An 18,864-nucleotide genomic window follows, 5' to 3' on the forward strand; every position below is an offset into this window, starting at 1 on the left:
TGTAATGATAACTCAGGCTCAAGAGAGCAAAATATGGAGCTTATGGAAGCATATTAATTTAATCCTTGTGGAAGCATATTAATGTAAGAGAAATATCAAAACACTACCTGAAATCCCTAAATAGTCAAGTCATCTTATAGTTTGTGTATATTCTCAGTCTTACAGGTTCGTGCACAAGTGCTTACAGCCTATATTCTGAGTCTTACAGGTTCGTGCACAAGTGCTTGCAGTTGAACACACATTGGTTTAAACCAAGTTCGTGCACAAGTGCTTGCAGTTGAACACACTTTTGTTTAAATCAGAAGGCCGTGTGCAGTTGGATATGTTCCGGTGCTATGTGGTTGGATCTGTTCCGGTGCTATTTCGTGCACAGGTGCTTGCAGTTGAACACACTATTGTGCCATGTCCAGTTGGATCCGTTCCCGTGCTATTACCTGATAAAATTTCATGAGAAAAAGTCCCTTGCAGGCTACCGTGCTACCGTGACCAGGAAGGTGAAGCAAAGGGTACCCGTGACCAGGGAGGTGAAGCAAAGGGAGATTTACAGGTGTAAAACAAGGAAGACCACTGCCAGATCAGGTTCTCATGCAAACAACAATTGTCAATTGTCAAGCCACATGCAAATAACAATTGTCAATTGTCAATGGTCAAGCCACATGCAACAATTGTCAATTGTCAAGCCACATGCAAATAACAATTGTCAATTGTCAATGGTCAAGCCACATGCAAATAACAATTGTCAATTGTCAAGTTTGCCACAATTGTCAATTGTCAAGTTTGCCAGATTGGGTTTTCATGCAAACCGCAATTTTGACACGGCAGACATTCTAGAGATACACGTTACTTGTTTATAGAGATATACATGTCACTTGTTTCTAAAGATAGAGTGTTTCTAGAGATAGAGATATAGTATAGACATTAAAATGTTATGTTCATCCATATCAACATTTATATGACATCTTCACTTATTATTCTAAGTTTTAAAAACGAAGAATGCAGTGTTCATCCATATCAACATTTATATGACATCTTCACTTATTATTCTAAGTTTTAAAAACGAAGAATGCCTCGATTTGAGGCCAGATAAGATGATGATTCTCTTGATTCCTTAAAAGGAAAGATTTGATTTCATTCATTAGTTAGTAGAAAAAGGCATTTCATTAATATAAACCAACTTTTCTTAAAAGGAAAAAAAATCCATTGGTTTAAGTGCCGCACTAATACATATTCTACATATTCAGGAAAACCGTCCATTGGTTTCAGTGCCGCACTAATACATATTCAGAAAACCGATTACTATAGTCCCTGCCAGACGTTTGGGCAGGGACTAATAAGGTTGGTGGGAGAGGTATTCAATGCCCTTAATGTTTCTTTGTTTCATTAATTCAATTTCTTTAGAAAAGCATGGTTGGCATGAAATAAGATACATAGCTCCCCTAAATGTTTTGAATTATGAAATAAGGTTGATGTACAATGGGTCAAATTCAATTATTTAAATGCCCGAGTTTCATTAATTCAATTTATGTAGGGAAGCCTACTTTGTGTGAAACAATATATGCACATCTCCTAAATGGTTTTTGGGAATTCGGTTTGAATCTATGGAATATTTAATTTTATTTAGAAAAGTCGAAATAGAATAGAAATAGAGTTTGGTTATGCAGGATTACATTCTATCACAAAACCATTTAAATTGGATTTAATTGATATTATGTAGATTTATATTTTGTCACAAAATCACTTAAGTTAATCTTAATTGATATTGGTAGACAAGGTAACACTTCATCACACAATAACTCAACTAAATTTATTTGATTATTAATATTGGGTTTTAGATACTCTCAACATCATTGCTTGTCATAAGAAATATCATGTATCCTTGTAATTGAGCAGGAAAAGAAGAACTCAGAGTTTAGAGGAAGATCTACACCTTCAAATCCAGGGAATATAGTTGTCATAACATTTTTCCAAACGCCCATCAAACTATTGATGATTTGATTATCAAATGCATGTTTATGACTATAATTACCTGGATTGATAGGTTAAAAACAATAATTTCGTGTTTGGACTCCAATTGGTTTCGAAAGGATTACCAGGATTACCATAATTGTAACAACACATGGGTGATCTTTCATGTAAATAAAAATAGAAACCAAGGTCATGAGACATGTATTCTAAGTTGAATGGTGGGTGAACATTATAGTGGACATCACTTGTAATTTATTAATGGAAATGGAAATTGGCAAAGGCAAAGAAGCAATAAATGACAATTTAATGTGGGAAATAAAGGAAAATATGAGAAAAGCGAGATGAAGAGACACAAATATGCATGCAAGAGAAATTAGAGAGAAAATGAAGGAAAATGAAGAAAAAAGGAAAAAAGAAAGGAAGAGACTAGACATCAATAATAAAAAGGAATCAGAAAAAACATTTCTCAACTTTTGGTTAAGCTTTTGTTAGTTCTAGCTTTGATCACTTTTAGATATAGAGCTTTGAGAGAAAAGAGAGGGGGCACTTTGACAAGAAAGAAAGCAAAGGAATGCAAGGGAGTGCAAGAAAAAGCTTGAAACAACAACTATAACATGTGTACATTGCAGGTAACATGTTGCATATGTAATTTCTTTGTTGAAATTTGGATGCATGGTACATGCATGTGGTTCTTTGGGTATTTTGTTTTCATTGGCATGACAATTTCCTGGATTAACAGTGGTTTCAGCCTTGCCTTGCCATTTCCTGGATAGACATGATGTAGTGGGTTCTTTATTTGATTAATCTTTGTATGGTCAGTAGGCTTGGATCCCGATTGAGGTGGTCTCATGAAAATTCTCAAGGATTAAGGTGGAGATGGGATTTCTCCTAGAACCCTTGAAAGATTGGTGGAGATAGGAAAATTCCTTTGGATTTGGTGAAAGAAGCCAGAGGCATCCAAACTTGTTTTGATGATAGTGATTTCTAGACTGGTTTGGGTGAAATCATTGTAATTGAGGTTTGAGGTGGTTTGGCCTCTAGAAACCCTAGCTGGTTCTATATTGGTTTAACCCATATGATCCCACATTCATGCTTGGAATATGACACAGGAGTGTATTAGAAAAACAAAAAGGCAAAAAGCTTTTCTTTATGTTCATAATTACTTGTGAGAATATTATGTTTTCTTATGTTCTTCTTTTATCTTTAGTTCATCAAACGATTACCAAAACAATAACACAAAGACCATAGACACCAGATGTAGGCAGACAACCAGGGAAAAACCCCTATCTAGGGGAAAACCCAGTCAACAAATCTTCCTTAATAATTTCACGAGATGATCCAAGACTCTTGACCTAGACACAAAATTCCTCCACCCCAAGTTAGCCCTTTCAGCAACAACTTCGACATAGAAAATTTGGCTTAGCAACAATAACTTCACCCTAGCAGTTATCCCAACAAAAACTTTGACCCAATAGTTAGACTTCGATGCAGCACCACTTTGACCCAGCAGTTAGTCTTCGATCCAACAATAGCAATTCAACCCTCCAGTAGTAGACCAGAAAAGCAACATATGTGAGAGAGAGTTGACCCAAAAACTTTGATCTTGTCCTTTCCAACAATTCTCCTTCTCTTCTAAGAATTTCACACTTTTTCTGCCTCCTCTTGGATAGCTAACTTGTGTGTGAGATATCTCCAAATGAATTTGAATTGCTTGTATATATAGGGTTATGGTGAGGTCGAATTACCCAGTTTGACGCTGACTTGGTGTGGAGGTGACAAATACCTTATTTGACTCAATAATAAATCTTTTTACATGATTCAAAATCCCACGAAGGGTATCTTTTAATGGACAATGAATCTAATGACTCGGAATAAATCCTAGAATTCCTCAATGAATACTTTTAACTAAAAAATGTTGACCTAAGCACGAAACCCATGCTTTAATAATTCATATTAATAATAATGAAAATTTCCTTTTCTTTCTTTTGATAAATACATTTCAATATACAATTTATGAAGACTGAACCTAGTTACATTCTTCAACACTCCCTCTTAACTAGGGAGGTATTCACACTTACCGATACAAGTACATGGAAGATGTCAAAACACATGAACCATGAAGAGTTTAGGCATTTATGGTGCCACAAACTAGATTCTTGACAAGGGAAATCTATCTGGGTGGGACTAATATGGACTAAAGCTTTCAGCCTCTCTAGGTACCATTAGGCTTACTTATTAACCATGATCAACCCATGGAACTAGGTGCGTAATGCAAGGTCATAGCTCTGTGACCAATGCCACCCTCCCTTCTACTTCAGGAACTAGAAATCAACATATATGTCAGCCAAATGTACTCCCAAGAATTTTACACACATAATGCCTCATCAAATCTCTATAACCTCAAGCATACTTTTTAAAAACTTCGAGAGACTTGATTGAATAGTCACAACCCCAATCATTAACAACTTTCAAATACTCATGAGTAAACACAAACCTTCGAGGTATTCTGACTTCTTGATGTTGCCTCACAATTAATCATAGTAGGACTTTGAGGCTTTCCAAACAAATCTTGGCAAGGGTTCTATCAATCATTCAACTTCCTTTCCTAATTCACATGCACTAACCAAATCTTGCTTTCTTTCTTTCAACAACACCTCAATATGCAATCTCCAATTTCTTCTTTAAGGTATCCATCATGACTATAATATGCCCTCCCTCTCAATTTGGGAGATACATTATTTTCTTGATCAAGGCTCCCTCTTAACTTTGGGATATCAACTTCTTTTCTATGACATAGGAGAATCTTTCATGGCTTCCGTCCTTATTATCTTCATCTCGATCATCACCATTCAGATAACTTCCTTCATCATGCTTATTCACCAAATCAACTTTATTTATGAACATCTACATTATGTACCTGCACAACTAAGACATCAAGTACAACCAAATACATATATAGAAGCATGAGGTTAACTATATCTAATATAATAATGGAAGCATTAGACTTTAGACATTAAATACCTAAACTTAGTTAGGTTCATAGTTAGCAAGAGACACATACTTCTATACTTCAACTTCTTGCTAGGGTTTTCTCATAAATCCTAGACTTCATCATCAAGACTTTTAAGCAACGCAATTAGGATAACAATCTTCATTATATCTAGGGTCTCAATATTTATTCTGGATATATGACATACTTTAGTATAATATATTCTGAACCCTAGAAGAAATTCAAATGCATATAACAACTTTAGAATTCATATGTTATACTTCTACTAGGATTTAATGCACACCCTAGATTCCATACATGAGACACTAAGTCTTAGATGTCAACAAACAATCACAACACAATCTAAGGTTTGAAGTAAATGACCAACTTTTACTAGATTTTTTTGTAAACGCTAGATTCATCATCAAGGCAATATTATCACATCATTTCCTAGAATGTAAAACTTCGACTAAGTTTTAGTTACAAACCCTAGAACTTATTAAAATCAACAATTTGGTTAGCACATATATCTAGGATTTCATAATCATGCACAAGCATATCAATATCCATTAGGTAAGCCCAAGACACAAATATAAATACATGTAAAATCATACATATAACAATCTTGATTAGGCTAGTGTTTTGATTAGATGAACAAACATACACCTAGGATTTCATTCTTAGGACATTATCTTAGCTAAAATAAGGGTCTTTCTTATAAACCCTACCAAACCCTAAATATTTATAGTTTCAACACATAACACAACAAAACCTAATTTTCAAACCTCAAGGTCTAGGAACACATTACCATCCACACTAAAGGACTAGGGTTTCCTTAAAAACTCCAAACATGATATTACCATCAAAACCTCAAACATCAAAAGAATAGTATTTTCTAGATTCATCAGTAACCCTAAGTAGACTAGGGATTTCTGGCATTGACATAACCTTAGGTTAGGGTTTTATAGAGAACTTATTAGGGTTCCACATAATGATTTTAATGAGGGTAGATTCAATCTGATGATTAATCTCCTAGACAAGAATCTCTATGATTCAAAGGTCCTAGACATAACACTTGTTGGTAATATAAAGCAGATTCCTTAAAATGAATGAGTATGCCTTTATAACAAAGAGAAACAAAACTTATAGTCTAAGACATACCTTTGAGTCTAGCCAAACGTTATAGGACATCAACTCCAATAGGATTTCTATGATTTTTCTTGTGAAGTCTTCTTCATAGCCCTTGAGCATATCAACAAGATTTTCCTAAACAAGGAAAATATAAAAAGAAATGTTATTAGCATCTAGTGTAAATACATCTAGATAGGAAAAGGAAAACCAAATGTAAAAGATAATACAATGAGTAAGATACTTATCTTTGTAAAATTGGTGAGGGATCCCTCTTAATCCAATCTCGAGGGATACCTATAACTTTAACAAAACAATTCAACAATGTTTTCCAAAGCATGTTAAACCTACAAGTACTAAAAATAAAAAATACAAAACAATTCAAAAACTTAGAGTAGAAGGATATAGTCCCTAAGAGTCCCTAGCAAATAATTCTTTGACTTCAGATTCTTCCTTCTTTTTCTTCTTTGGAGTTCCTTCATCAACAACATTTATGTATTCCCTTTCTCTCTTCTTGTTTCTCAGATTCTCATGAAAATCGCTTTATAGTGAGCCATCTTGTGACATTTGTAGCATTCAATTTTGGATAGGTATATCTTCCTTATAGGCCCTTTAGACTTCTTAAATGATCATTTGTTCTTGAGATGAGAAGAAGAGGAATTTGAAACTTTCTCCTCTTCATTCTCTTTGTTTCTTACTAGAGAAATTATGACTTCTTCCTAACTACATGCATTCCATAGTTGTTCAAATGTAGGAGTTTCCTTCCAACTGTTGAGACCTGATGAGAAGGCACTCCATGATGTTGGTAAACCTAGAAGTGCAGTGATTACAAGCTCCTTTTCCAGTACTATCTCATAAATTTCCTGGAGTTCGTATCTTAATCTAGTTATTCTCACAAAGAAGGATGCCACAATGTCTTTCTTTGTCATCTTTATAGATCTGAGTTCATTATTTAGACTTGCTATTTGACCAATATTCTTGATAGTGAATAATTTGGATAATTCCTCATACATCTCTTGAGCAAAATATATGTTGGATATATAGGGGATGACGTTATCCTTTATTCCATCCACCATTAGTGTCATGGCCAATATTTTTTATTCTCTGAACTTTGTCTTTTCTGCATCACTTGACTCATTTGTAGGCATCTTTACCTTTCCTTTGACTAGATCCAAAACTTTATTCTTTTTGAGGATGACGTCCATCCTCTTCTTCAATGCCTTGTAGTTGGATGCTACTTCTAATTTGTTTCCCCCCTTAATTGAGTTAGACATTGTCCTTGAAGATGGTAGGCTTGACTTCTTATATGACCACTTTGATGATCCTTATTCAAACTTCTTAAAACTCCTTATTCTCCTTTCAATAGATCTTTGAGCTGCCTTTTTCCTTCTTCTTCACCTTAGCTCTGAAACCATGTTAGCAAATCATAAAGGCAAAAAGATTTTCTTTATGTTCATAATTACTTGTGAGAATATTATTTTTTCTTATGTTCTTCTTTTATCTTTATTTCATCAAGAAATTACCAAAACAATAACACAAATATCATAGACACCAGATGTAGGCAGACAGCTAGGGGAAAACCCAGTGAATAACTCTTCCTTAATAATTTCATGAGATGATCCAAGACTCTTAACCTAGACATAGACTTCCTCCACGCCAAGTTAGCCCTTTCAGCACAACTTCGACCTAGCAACTTCAGCTTAGCAACAACAACTTCACCCTAGTAGTTATCCCGTCAAAAAAATTGACCCAACAGTTAGACTTTGATGCAACAACACTTCGACCAAACAGTTAGGATTTGATCCAATAGCATCACTTCGACCCTCTATTAGTAGACCATAAAATCCACTTGTGAGAGATGGATGACACAAAAACTTTGATCTTGTCCTTTCTATCAATTTCCCTTCTCTTCTTGGAATTTTGCACTTTTTTTCCTCCCTCTCTCGAATATCTTACTTGTGTGTGAGATATCTCCAAATGAATTTGAACTGCTTGTGTACATAGGGTTCTGGTGAGGTCAAATTACCCAGTTTGAGGTCGACTTGATCTCCTTGAGGCTGACTTGGTGTGGAGGTGAAAAATACCTTATTTGACTCAATAATATATCTTTTACATGATTCAAAAGCCCAAGAACGGTATATTTTAATGGACAATGACTCTAATGACTTAGAATAAATCTTAGAAGTCCTCAATGGAGACTTTGACCTAAAACATGATGACCCAAGCATGAAACCCATACTTCAATAAGTCATAATAATAATAATAACAACAATAATATTTTTTTTTTCTTTCTTTTGATAAATAAATTTCATTAAACAATTTATGAAGGCCGAACCTAGTTACATTCTTCAATAGGGTGATTGGTTAAAAGAGAGATTTGGTTCGGCCCAATCTATGGTCGGGTGGTACGTGGAATAACCTGACTTGGTTGTCTTTTGCATATGATTAATATGATTTATTTTCCTATTGTGATCTATGAGCACATGTAATGTTTGTTATGTTGATCTTATAGATGATTTGTCATGGATTCTATTCTAGTTATATGCTGGTTATAGGAATGGTTAAATGATGTGTTCTTGTTATGGATCTTGTTCATGATTTGAGAAGTTACTAAATGGTTAATGTATGCAAGGACTAATGAGTATCATGGAAGCTAGCTTGAGAATGTATTGAGCCTTCTCAATGATTCTCTGATGAAGTTAAGAAGAACATGATCATATATGCATTCATGACCTGTAGCTACTCTATTTACCATATGTTTGACGAAATGTTTTTCATGTTTTAGGCATGTCTTGAACAAGATCTATCTTTAGTATTGATTGATTAGACTTGTGATTAACCTAGATATTATTCTATAAAGTTTTAGGTGGTACTAGGCAGTTCCCTATAGGTTAGGGTTGAAAAAGTGGCATAGATCTCACAATTGCACCCTCTAAATTGGAGAATTTTGCTAATAATTGCATGCATGAAGGCTCATGAGTGTGGTTGGATCCTTCCAACCACATGTACAGTGTGTCAAGCATGTGTATGGGGTGTAAATTCTGAGAAGTGAAATTTCCATCTTAGAGATTGATCACCAGTGGTTTTTGTCAGCCACATGGGTGATTTAGTGTCCCTGAGGGATAGCAGTATGTTTTCGATTAGTAGACCTCACTTCCATAACTAGAACTTGGAATTTGATTCATGCCATAGTAACACTCAACTCATGTTTACCCTGGAGAGCTTGTAAAAGCAAGTGAATGTGGGGTGGGGTAGTTATAAGGTGGTATCAGAGTGAGGTTGCAACATTGGTTCTCGGGGTACATGCAGATGGTTATGGTCATTATGTGTGAGCTTATTGGTACAATTTTATATTATTATCACACATGCATCATGATGTTGATATATGTTTCTATTATTATATATATCGTGCTAATCTAAATTGAGTTGTGCAGATTGGATAGCCTCCCCTAAGATACACTGAGGTATGAATTTTATTATGTCTTCTATTTGGTTTATCTAACATGGTATGATTGCAGGAAACAAAATATTAAAGCTGAAGAGAATAATGGTGGACTACAATTCACATGACTCCCCTTACAAGCCTGATGTGAAATTAATGGAATAGGAAAAGTCAGTTGAGAAACAAGGAGAAGAGTATTCTCCTAATCTAGCAGATACACTGAGGATTATGAGGTCAAAGATTCGAAGTTGCAATGAAGATAATAATAGGTTGATTGAGGCACAAGAAAACTTATTAAGGCTTAAGAAAAGAAAGCAAAAGTCAATGCAGTGATTCTTCAAAGCCTTATAGATTTGCAAAAGCAGGAACAGTTGGGGAACAATCATGGAGATAGGTAGAAGGAAAATACAAATGGGGCATATGGTATAAGTAGGTTTGAGTTAAGACACATGATGGAAAAAGATGATACAATCATAGGTGGAAGATATTTGGATACACCTAATAGACGAGCTAGCACTCTATTGACAGTGTTGGACCTGCCAACATGTCGAGGGGATCTCCCCGGTAAGAAGTCCCAATTAGATCTTAGACCGTTTGGTGTAGGAGTCCCAACAGTGGGTCGTAAGGTAATGCCTTAACCGCGATGTCGCATAGAGGCAAGTAGAATAACTCTGTCAACAACAAGGGTGTGATTGATGCAGTGAGTCAAGGAAGGTGTATGAGAGGTTCCAACACTTCGAAGGGGGAAGGAGGTGAAGGTGAGTTCCAGGTTGAAAGGGATCAGTCCCAACTCAGCTAGGAACACACAACACAAAGGACATGCACAACTTCCGATGGAGTAGTCCACTCGGATGCGACAGTCACATCATACAAGGTAAGATAACACGTACAACACTCACGGATCAGTCCGAGATGAGTGTGACAGTTGTTATGGAAAGGTTCAAGTGAAAGGTTTGTCTGATGTCTGGCATAGCAGTCGACACAGATGGTGACAACATTAACAAAATATGCAATGCATTAGCAACAATATTCATATAATTGCATGTGAATCAGTTCATACACAAGTACGTAAGTTAAACAACATATATCATTAAAGCAACCAGAGCAGTCCAACTACAATAACAACATATGCATGAAAATGTGTTGGCTTTTATTATATAAAGAAATGTAAGTCACAATCATACAATACATCCATGTAATCATGCTAGCCCCAATAGTCGAACGTTACTGCCACATCCGTGTGCTCCTCTAAAGAGATGTACTAGCTTCGTGCAGTGGAGAAGCCAAGGTGTGTTATGATACTGTGTCTTAGTAGAAGTTTGGTAGACCAAAAGCATATACAATTAGTTATGAGGGGCTATTATAGCAAAGGGTGGGGTGACCCTTGACATTCTCCTTTGTGACAGTTCAACTACCCTCATGACTCTTCACCTACTTTATGACTATTACATCCAACTGTTGACACTCGACTTACACTTAACATGACTCAACATTACAATGCACATGTATTCATGTGAGACAACATGGCTTGAGCAAGCCTTGCAAGACATCACTGACACTCGGTCCGTTGTGGTGAGACCAACTATTTGACATGCTTGTGATGGTGAAGCTGGTGAGCTGATGCCAAGCTTGTTCATCCATGATGGTGTGCATGTACCTCATGGTGATCTTGCTGAAGCGAAATCTTGCCTCCATTTCAACTGGTGCATTGGTTCGGCCCCTTCATCCAACTCATCTACTAACATGCGCATGGTTTTCTTGGGTACAGTTGAATCAACAACACACTGATGCATAGTGTCTGTGCTGATCTTCAAGTGTGTGCTGGTGGTCATGTGCATCAACTTTCCAAAGTGAATGTTTAGCCTTAGTTGGACTTGCTTCTTGTCTTCACCTTGGTGAGTGTGTTGAATGGATTGGATTGCATGTGTGCATTCAACGATATGCATGTTGTTGAATTCCTTGCATGCGATCAACAACAATTCTCACCATGTCTGCTCTATGTCAGCTGCTAGGATGGATCCTTAACTTGTATGGGCACAGTTTCCTCCGTGATTGCATGTTTTGGCCACTGTTGTTCATGTTCCTGTTGCGACTCATTCGTTTGTCTGAGTAGCTTCATGTTCTTCCTGAGTTGTTGCTTCAGCACATGCAACTCCTTCTTTGTTCCATCTTCTGCCTTCACGCAATCTTCATGTCGCATCGTCACTTCATAGCCTGAGTCTCCAAAGTTGCTTTCATTATCATTGGATTTGCTTGATCTTGGAACTTTGTTCTGCCTTTGTGTTTTCAACAACCTTCCTCTTCATTCGTTGCATTCGTTGCGTTCGCTGCATTCGGTATAATGCATTCAGTTTCTATTCATGATGCTACTCACTGTGATGCTGATGTTGTCATATCTTGATGTCCTTGTCTACGAACAACTTGATGTCTTTGTGGGTAGTTAAGTCCATAGACACTTGATCGACTACATCCCCAAGTGTGCTCTGAACGGTGCCTTCGTCTCTGCTCTCCTAGAAACCATTCTACATGTACTGCTAAGAGGCATATGAACACCTACGATACCTGGAGACATGGAAACACTCATGGCAAGCAATCTTTCAGTATAAAACCAAAATGAACATGAGAATTGACTTGCAACATACTTGGGTGCATAATCATGAAGGTTGCACAATTTTGGTCGAGAGGTCGAGACACTGACTACCAAGACTGCACAAGGCACAGTTTGGGTTGTTGGGAGACTAGCTAACTGCTGGAACTGTGCAATGCACAGTCCAATATGGCTACTGACTACTGGGATTGCGCAATGCGCAATTCCAGCTGGGAAGGATTGTTGGCCTAGGGACATATTTGCGCAATTTCTTGGGCCAAGCAGCCACTGTCCTCCAGAAATGTGCAAAACAGTCCTGGAGGCCAGTGTTGGGTAGGAATGCGCAAATTTAGAGAGGAAGGTGAGCCTTCCTTCCCCAGATTGAGCAATGAAGCCTCGGTGAAGGTAGATTCTGGGCCAAGGTTGGCCTGACTCACCGATGGACAACTGAAAGAAACTAAGACAGTAAATGCATGGCAACACTAAGTGATAGCAGAAGTGATTGACAGTGCATGCAAAACATGAATGAAAGATTCAGCAAACATATCAACATGTATGTGGGTGAAGCAGTTTGCCGGTTGGGCGAGTGTCCGTGCAAAACAATTTCATGCATGCGATAGCAGTGAGATAGCAATGAAAACTGAAACAGAGCTAGGACATGCTAGAATACATGTAAATGACAAAAAATGTTCAAAGAAATCAAGAAAACAGTACTCGCACAAGCGAAAACACAAAAAGCGACAGAAATGCAACATAAGGCATTGGAAGCGGGTGTACCCAAAAACAACTGAGCTAAATGTGTCGGTTGCTCCTAGATGGGATGTGGGATGTCAGAGTTGCAAGTTTGATGTGAAGAATGAGCTCTGCAGCATCCAGTTGATGATTTTTTATAACATCGAGGTTGTGACATGCATGCCACAAATCTAGGGGAAGCGACACTTGTTGGGAGGTTACGGAATTTCTCCATGCATGTAACCTCCAACTGGCTAAACATAGATCCATAAAACAAGGGATGCCTTTACATGCTGCCTTGGGAGAGGCATCTCATGCATGCAAGTCTGTTTCGCTCAGTCCTGGAGGGAACCGGTCAACTCAGCTGCACATGCAAGAGACTGCTTGACTGCTGGAGAAAAATGCGCATTTTTGATTGGGAGTTGGGCTGGCTGCCCAGGAGATTTACACAGTTTCTAGGCAGAGCAGCTGACTGCTTCCTAGATTTGCGCAAATTATGGGTTGAGCAGCCTTGCTGGGGAAATTTGCACAAATCCTGCTGAGAGTGTTGACAGGTAGGATTGCGCAATCCTGGAGCCCAGCAGGCTGCCAGAGAGGATTGCGCAATCTATGGAGGGAAGGTTGGTTGCCCTCCAGAAATGCGCAATTTTCAAGTGCAAGCTACTCAGTCTGTAGCTAGATCAAGTCCGGGTGAACAACCTATGAGGGGAATGGATCAAGCTGTGACCGAGAGGTTGCGTTTGTGCAAGAAAGACATTGAAGCTTGTGAACTTGACGAAGTAAGGCAAACTGCTATGAATGTTGGAAGGGAGGCTCCAAAACGAGGCTAAGGAAAAATCTTTGGAGGGTGGTTGTAGCCACTACAACACTTAGCGACACACTCGTAGAACTCCAGCTCTCTGAATGGACCTTGTTCGTGAAAAGAAAGTCTAACACCTCCAGAAGTATTGTTCAGTTTTCGGCTCATCTTGGTTTCACACTAACTTGATTGTAAGATGTAGCATTTGCCAAACCCTTGGTCGATTGACACACATTCCAAGCCAAGGCAACACAATTGTTTCGATTGGGGTCGAGGGGTATATAGGTGCACAAGCAATATAGTCGTTAGAGTCTTAGTTTCATCTCTGGTGTTGCTCCATTGCCCGCAGGCCTGGAAATTACCTCGGTGGAGTCACATAGGAACACAAGCATGGCTCTGCTGCCAGCAAGCCTGGTCAGTACCTTAGCTGAGTTACTTGCATCACCTCCCTGCACAGGAAGCCTTTCTCTTCTTTCGCCTTATTCATTATTCATTTTTCATTTTTGACTTTGCATAACACTTATTCATTTCAGAGGTGGAAGAGGGATCCCGACTTATTGAGAGCAGAAGAGGTTGTTCCAACAAAGAAGTAGTTTATTATATCTCTAACATGCTTGTTAAGGTTTCCCCCTTACCTTACTCTACTTGACTGAGCTGACAAGGGTTAACCCAAAAACAATTGACTAGAGAAGTTGACACTAGTTAGCGTGCAAGCGTTGTGTTTACACCAAGGTTCACTTCGAACAATACGTATTTTCCTTCGACATATCATGGAATAAAAGTAACAAGCTCATCATACAAATGCAAGATGACAGATAACCAAGTAGTGATAGTTGTACAAGCCCTCTTGCACTTTACCCAGCTTGCTTCAAGAGTCATTCATGGTTTCATGCAAAACTAACCTATGAATGAAACAAGTGAACGAACTAATAATCAACAAATCAAAGCAAGAGTAGAAGCAAAAATGAAAGCGAAGAAAATAAACAAAAAAGCAAACAAAGCACGTAAGCAAACAAGCATGCAAGCAAACAACTGAAAGAAAACACTACTCCTACTCCTACACTAACGGTACATGGGCCTGATCACGTGAAGTGATACTTCCAATGCAGCCACCAGCGCATTGGTAGACCCATGTTGGTGAAGGCTTGGTCCACGAGCAACCCAGTTGTGTGAACCAGCAAGCAAGAAATATATAATAATGAAGACAACCACACTTTATGATTCAAAGTTCCCATGGGACATAAGTGAGTGCATGTGCATGACGGGCAGTCTGCAGACTTATCATGGTGTTGTGTGACACTACGTGCAACTTTGAAGCATAAGCACACTCTTGACTATGACATGCAAGCAAACGAAAGAAACAAAGATAACTTGCGTCGCACACGAGTGCTTGCAATGTAAGACTCCTCCAATGCATGAGCAATGGGATTGTGTAGTTCGAGTGGAGGAAGTAAAATATGAGTGTTAGATTGATCTTGAGTGCATAGAGATGAGTGATGAGGATCCTTAAGTGTTTGAAAAATTTCCTGATCGGAAGCGAAACCAACCTCAGGACAATGAGGGTCTGACATAACCATCAGCTCGAGCTGAAGTGCCTCGACGGTCTATTGGGTTTCGACTTCATTGACAGATGGGTCTTTGTAGACCAGTGGCTTGGATGGATTAACAACGAGTGAATCAACATCGTGATTGGATGATGAGGTGAAGAGACAACCAAGATCAGAAAATTCAGGATGCTGGTCGGCATACTCATGGTTTGATGAATCACACAGAGGGGTAGATGAAAAGTGAACAAACTCATCCTCTGTGTTTCTGGAAAAGACAGATGAAGTATCAAGTGTATTTTCAACGAGTAACTTATCCTCTCCGTTGTCGAGTGATGGACTAACATCCGGTGAGTCCTACTCGTGATTAACAATGGGTGCATCTATGGATGAAGATACACATGCAAAATCATGGATGGCAGGTTCACCAAAGAGGTTAGGAAATAATAGAGGGGACTCAGATAGAAGGGAGTCATCCTTCGCCGAGTGTTGATGTTAAAGCTCCCACTCATACTCTTCATGAATGACAACGCATGTTGGTTGTGTAACACCAACTCTGTCAATGGGTTGTTCCTTGTTCACAATAAGTGAAGAGTTTGGAATGGACGAACACAAGACAGCATCATCTGGAGGAACACCTGAGTGCCAAGTCAGAGGTTGAAGAAAAGAATGCATATGAGAACTCGAAGGACTCGCAACGAAATCTGTGCGAAAATCGAGTGGAGTGATGTTGGGAGAGTGTGAAGGATGAACAGGTGTGTGAACATGATCCTCAACATCACTGGGCAGTGGTGGAGCTACTGAATGAGAGGGAGGCGGACAGTTAGTTGAGACAGTGCCCACTCCCACATGATATTGCGCAGTTCCATCAATGAAGAATGTTGAGTGAGGCTTGATATCAAACTTCCTCTTGGGATGGGCATATTTCTTAAGGCAATACTTGAATTGGTCCCAAAGATAAGAAAATTTCATCTGGCTCTTCGGAGCTTGAAACTGCAAGTCACGGAAGCGCTGCCAAAAATCAATAATGGATTCATGCGAAGCCCTCCATTGCTGTAACAGTTTCCGGTCAAGATAGTCTGGATCAAAATGATAGAACGTGTCTTCAAATGAGTGCATGGTGTCAGCTGGTAGGCTAAGCACCCAACGAAATGGAGATTCACGAAGTGTGTATGCAAGTAGCAAACTGACCTGTTCATTAGAAAACTCATCTTCCTCATAAATCATGAAAATAAATTTATATAAGTGCTCAGGCTAGGCCACTTCGCCTTCACCATCATACGTGTGAGTGGACAAGAGATTGAAAAGCTTCCCCGAGATGGAGACATCTTCATGATTCGAAAAACACCTCGGGGGAAGAAGAGTGGAAGACTCCATGAAAGATATGTAAAGGTTCAAAACTGGATGAGAGGACACAACTTGTCATCAGGCCCTCCTTCTAGCACCAGAAATGTTGACAGTGTTGGACCCGCCAACATGTCAAGGGGATCTCCCCGGTAAGAAGTCCCAATTAGACCTCAAACCATTTGGTGTAGGAGTCCCAGCAGTGGGTCGTAAGGTAATTCCTTGACTGTGATGTCGCACAGAAGCAAGTAGAATAACTCTATCAGCAGCACAGGTGTGACTGATGCAGTGAGTCAAGGAAGGTGTATGAGAGGTTCCAACACTTCGAATGGGGAAGGAGGTGAAGATGAGTTCCAGGTTGAAAGGGATCAGTACCAACTCGGGTAGGAACACACAACACAAAAGACATGCACAGTGTCCGGTGGAGCAGTCCACTCGGATGCAGCAGTCACATCATACAAGGTAAGATAACATGTACAACACTCACGGATCAGTCTGAGACAAGTGTGACAATTGTTATAGCAAGGTTCAAATGAAAGGTCTGTCTGATGTCCAGTAGAGTAGTGGACACAGACGGTGACAACATTAACAACATATGCAACACATTAACAACAAGATTCATATAATTGCATGTGAATCAGTTCATACACAAGTACATAAGTTAAACAACATATATCATTAAAGCAACCGGAGCAGTCCAACTACAATAATAACATATGCATGAAAATGTGTTGGCTCTTATTATATAAAGAAGTGTAAGTCACAATCATACAATACATCCATGTAAACCCGCTAGCCCCAACAGTGGAACGTTACAACCACATCTGCCTGCTCCTCCAAAGAGAAGTACTAACTCCGTGTAGTGGAGAAGCCAAGGCGCGTTATGATACTATCCAAGCCTTCTTCAAGATAGTCTTAGTAGAAGCTTAGCTGACCAAAAGCATATACAATGAGTTATGAGGGATTATTTATAGAAAAGGGTGGGGTGACCCTTGACATTCCCCTTTGTGACAATTCAACTACCCTCATGACTCTTCACCTACTCTATCATTGTTACATCCAACTGTTGACGCTCGACCTACACTTGACATGACTCAGCATTACAATGCACATGTATTCATGTGAGACAACAAGGCTTGAGAAAGCCTTGCAAGACATCACTGACACTTGGTCCACTGCAGTGAGACCAAATATTTGACATGCTTGTGATCGTGAAGCTGGTGCGATGATGCCAAGCTTGGTCGACTATGATGGTGTGCATGTACTTCATGGTGACATCTTGCTAAAGCGAACTCTTGCCTCCATTTCAACCAGTGCATTGGTTTGGCCCCTTCATCTAACTCGTTTGCTAACATGTGAATGGTATTCTTGGGTACGGTTGAACCGGCAACACACTAATGCATAGTGTCTGTAATGATCTTCAAGTGTGTGCTAGTGGTCAAAAACCTTCCTCTTGCATTCGTTGCATTCATTATGCTTCCTTCAGTTGTTGTTCATGATGTTGCTCGTTGTGTTGTTGTTGCTGTCATATCTTGATGTCCTTGTCTATGAACAATTTGATGTCTTCGTGGGTAGGCAAGTCCATAGACACTTGATCGACTACATCCCCAAGTGCATTGTGAACGGTGTCTTCGTCTCTGCTCTCTTGGAAACCATGGTACCTATACTGCTGAGAGGCAGATGAACACCTGCGATACCTGGAGACATCGAAACACTCATGGAAAGAAATCTGTCAGTCAAAAACCAAAATGAACATGAGAACTGACTTGCAACATACCTGGGTGCATGATCATGAAGGTTACACAATTTCGTTGGGAGGTCGGGAGACCGACTACCAAGACTGCACAAGGCACAGTTTGGGTTGTTGGGAGATTGGTTGACTGCTAGAACTGTGCAATGCACAGCCCAGTCTGGTTGCTGACTGCTGGGATTGCGCAATGTGCAATTCCAGTTGGGAAGGACTGCTGGCCTAGGGACACATTTGCACAATTTATTGGGCCAAGCAGCCATTTTCCTCTAGAAATGCGCAAAACTGGCTTAGAGGCCAGTGCTGGGTAGGAATGCGCAAATTTGGAGAGGAAGGTGAGCCTTCCTTCTCTAGATTGTGCAATGTAGCCTTGATAAAGGCAGAGTCCAGGCCAAGGTTGACCTGACTAGCCAACGGGCAACTAAAAGCAACTAAGACAGTAAATTCATGGCGACACTAAGTGATAGCAGAATTGATTGACGGTGCATGCAAAACATGAATGGAAGATTCATCAAATAGATCAACATGCATGTGGGTGAGGCAGTTCGTTGGTTGGGCGAACGTCCGTGCAAAACAATTTCATGCAT

The sequence above is a fragment of the Pinus tabuliformis genome, chromosome 8 (genome assembly GCF_031772625.1).
Source record: "Pinus tabuliformis cultivar Carrire ecotype Pingquan chromosome 8, CPIR1, whole genome shotgun sequence".
Taxonomy (NCBI): Eukaryota; Viridiplantae; Streptophyta; class Pinopsida; order Pinales; family Pinaceae; genus Pinus; species Pinus tabuliformis.